We start from the raw sequence: 4,347 nt of genomic DNA, 5'->3' as shown, positions 1-4,347 counted from the left end.
GAGGCGCTGGCTTTCTCTGCCTGGAGCCGTGGCTTCTCCCCTCGTGGGTGAGCTTCACAGAGGAACTCACTTGAGGAATGCTGGCATCCTGATCCCCATTTGCATACCGACGCCCCATGATTATTAAGGGAACCAAGTTCCTAACCCCTCTGCTTGCTTGTTCTTTTTGGATTCGTCTTTTGTTCCCAATAAATATACCTTACATGCAGAGACATCTTTGCACCCATATGTCATTTAACTCATACATTGATTCGTTAAGTCATGTACCCGGTGCCAAGCACAGTCCCGCCAGGTCGGTGGGGAGCTGGACACCTGCACCTACAGGGAGGAAGAGGGAGGCTGTGAAGGGATGGGCGCCCCCCGTGAAGGGAGACCCCTGCCAGCGCACCCCGAAGGTGGTCCTTGCCACCATCAACCGCATCAGTTTCCCGAGAATGCGAACTGCTTTGGGGTAGAGTCACCTCCTCAGCAGAAAACCTGCCCTGCGCTGCACCCACCTGGCCTGTGTAGATGCTCAGGTGGTGTTTATGGAACAGATGCATTAATGAAATAGTGAATTATGTCCAGACATTTGCAGTCATCCAATAAAGAATCAGACTGATAGGTTTAGGCCCTGAGGCATAATGAGGCAGCTTTGTTCTACAAAGCCACGTCTGTGCCTTCTTTTCTTGACACAGGTTTAGCCTCAGGAGAGCAATAATTTTAAAATCCTTCTCCAAGGAGGCAATAACCATCCCTCCAAAAGCAGCCTCTTATCAAAGAAACTGTTTCGAAATCAATACGCTTTGAAGGGAAGAGGGAGGCACAGCGTTCCTTAGCCCCTGACCAGGAGACAAAGTCAACAAGTCTGGAGTCCGCCGCAGAAAGACCCCAGGCCAAGAGACAGCCTCTGGGCCAGGAGGCCACAGCGGCGTCTCAGGAGCCAACTTAACTCCGGGCTGGCCGACTGGCCGACTTCTAAGTAGCTTTGTTTGTTCTTTTAACTAAAAAAGGTAACGATTATTCCTACCCCCAAATGCTGGACCATGTGAGCTTTGCTTATAACAAATAACCTTTTGAAGTTCCTGGCCTGTAAATTGTGATTTAGAGATTTATGACCCATGCCTTGCACATAAATTTCTGTTTCTTTGCTTTGTCAATTTATTTTCCAAATAGCATAACATTTTTCAAACTTTACCTTTTTAACAAAAGATACTCAAGGAGATTTATTTGTGATGTTTGTTTAAGTGACAATGGACATACTAGGTGCATGTCGACATCTGAGGGCAAATGGGCGGTGTGTCTCCACTGGGTCCTCACGGGATCACAGGTTCCTGCAGCTGCAGCTCTGCACCAAACTAGAGTGGCCAGAGCTCCGGAGCATGTGCACAGGGCAAGCCCGACGTGCATTTTCAGATGTCAGAGGGGCCCTGCAGTGCCAGCTGTTCACTCATTACTAGCAGTTGTAATCATAACCGTCCCAGCTCATCCTCGGTTTTATCAAATGCGCTGTGACTTCTCTTTGAAATGTAAGTCCAGCGGGCGGGCAGTCACCCCGGCGCTGATGTGGGTCACGGACAGAGCCCGGCCCCAGACTGAATCTCCCGACCTTGACAAGAAAGGTGCCAGCAGGGAGCCACTTAGCCTCCTGTCCCGGGGGACCAGGGTCTCTGCCTTCTTCCAGAAACTCTTAAGGTGGATGAAAATCTTTGCAGAGCTCGTCTCGAATCCAGCATGTGATGGAAACAGTGCGGCAAACCCCCCATTCAGCAAATGAGACCCTGAGAGTTTCCAGGAGCCGGTAATGGTAGGACGTAGGGACCAGGTTTTCTGGCCGTGGCCTCCCCTCGGGCACAGTTCGAGCTCTGCCCACGCCAGTAAAAGTTACTGTTTCACTCATTTCTGCTGCCCCAATAAATGAAGGAGTAGAAAACTGACACTTATAACTGATTCACCTTGTTATAAAGCAGAAACGAATACACCGTTGTGAAGCAACTATACTCCAATAAGGTTGTAAAAAAAATTAAAAATTAAAAAAAAAGAAAACTGACACTGTTGGGTATATGTAACTGGAACTTGGCTTTTCAGACCAGCACCAGTGTCCTACAGAGGAATAACTTTCCCAAGAAGTCTTCCAAAATAGACTATTTGGACCCTTAAGTGACATTTCTTTCCCACAAATGAATTTTAAAATCTTAATATCTATTAACAGACCTATTTACATGGAATGCCTGACACTCATCAAAACACTTTACAGGACCCATTACACCCCACACACCCTGCTCAGGGCTCCTGACACCACTGCAGGCAAATTCCCATGTGTACCTTCTACACACGCCAAGAAGCTTCAAATCCTACCCGGGAGCAGCCACCATGCAGACACCAGGAATGGGGTCAGGAGACTATGATGTTTTCAGGAGAATGATTGACTCCTGGAAGTAGTGTGTGTGTGTGTGTGTGTGTGTGTGTGTGTGTGTGTGAAACAGCACCGGCTTTGCAAGGTCCAGCTGTGGACTCGGGTCTCTGTCAGGGGGACTCTCTGAACCTCAGTTTTCTCCTCTGTGAAGCAGGGCTTGTCCTCAACCCTCATGTGGCTGCACCTTTGCTTCTGTGGCCCACACGTGATGACAGGACAGTGACTGTGTTACTGGGTCTGGTTTGCTTTTCGCATCACACTGGCCACACAAACGAATGCCAGGCGAAATGTCCCTGGGATCCTGTGCGGGGAACTGATGGTCAGGGTCCTCGGCACCCACAGCTTCCCTGGCCCTTGGCCTTCTCGGCCTGACTCTGCCCTGATTGTAGGAAAACCACTCACTGGTCATTCAAGGCTGCGTTCAGCTGCTCAGAACGTTATTGGATTGCACCTTCGATAAATTGTTTTCCCTACCTCTTGAATCCACAGTGTGCTTTAAATAGAAGAATCATGTGTAGCAGATCAGACTCTATCCACGGAAGGCTAATAAAAATGCAGCTCACTCCCAACTGCGTGTTAGAACCCCTGTTGGCGTTAGAACCCTGCCGGCTGGGGGTTAATGTTTGATGACTGCAAACCCCTGAGCGTGGTCCTCACGTCCCAGAGAAAGCTGCTCTATCAGAGGGTTCTGAAACCGTGTAGGCTGACAGCCTACAAGAACAGGCCTGTGACCCACCAAGTGATCCACCCTGTCCTGGGTGTGGCGTGGAGGGAGGGAGTGAACGGGGATGGGGACTTATTCACTGAGTAGACATCCAGACGCATCAGTAGGCCGGCACTGAGTCTTCATGGCTCAGCGATTGTTCTGGTGAAGCAAGAGGCCTGGCACCTACGTGAGCCCCTACGGGACCCTGGAGACCAGGTGCTTTGGGCCTCTGAGCTGGAAGCTGTCTTCTCGAGGAGCTTTGCCAGGTTATAAACGGACAAGTGGATTTACGTTTGGAGTGGCTGGAGGGGCGTGTGTATAAAGTTATAGTATTTCAACTTCTCCAACTTGTCAAAAATACAAGTTATTCCTTTAAGAACAAATGTTTCCTCCAAAATCAGAAATATGGCAGCAAGGGATGTCGTGGGCTTTCTCCCAAAAGCAGCCTTTGCGAGATAGAAACACCATCCCAATAAGGAGCCTGCAGGCCTTTGTGGTGGGAATGGAACCGGTCATGTGTAAACACGGGCGAAGTAGTGATGCAGCCCCGTGAGAGAGGAAGAAGAAGGAAGCGTGCCAGAGGGAGGGGCAGGTGTCCCACTTCCAGCCAGAGTAAACCCAGGGGCCCTGCTTTCAGCGACAGGAAAGAGGATGTCTCTCGGAGGTGAAGCGGTTAAACTTCCAGCTTCAGCTCCCAGGGGCTCAGCCAAGACCTCCACTTCAGGTTAAATATCTACCCAGACACCCTCTTAACCGTCAAACCTGGGGGGAGGGGAGGGGAGCATGGTATCCGACAGTTTTTATCCTTTTTATTAGTGTCGCTGTTTTTTGTTGTTTGGCTTTTTTTTTTTTTTTTTTTTTTGTGGTACACGGGCCTCTCACTGTTGTGGCCTCTCCCATTGCGGAGCACAGGCTCCGGACGCGCAGGCTCAGCGGCCATGGCTCACGGGCCCAGCCTCTCCGCGGCATGTGGGATCTTCCCGGACCGGGACACGAACCCGTGTCCCCCGCATCGGCAGGCAGACTCTCAACCACTGCGCCACCAGGGAAGCCCTGTTGTTTGGCTTTTAGTTTTCAGTTTGGATAGAGAGTGGGGTGGGAGAAGCGGGGCGGAAGAAAACCGCCCCCCCGGGGATGCCGGTCAGGCTCGTGGCCGGGCAGGAGCGTGGACGGACAGAGAAGGACTTTTCCCCTTCTCCCGCCTCCTGCATCCAAACTTGCTCTTTCCTTTTCTGTTTTTATTTTC

This window comes from Mesoplodon bidens (assembly GCF_964165515.1).
Source record: "Mesoplodon bidens genome assembly, chromosome: 12".
Taxonomy (NCBI): Eukaryota; Metazoa; Chordata; class Mammalia; order Artiodactyla; family Ziphiidae; genus Mesoplodon; species Mesoplodon bidens.
Note: the sequence above shows the minus strand (reverse complement) of the source record.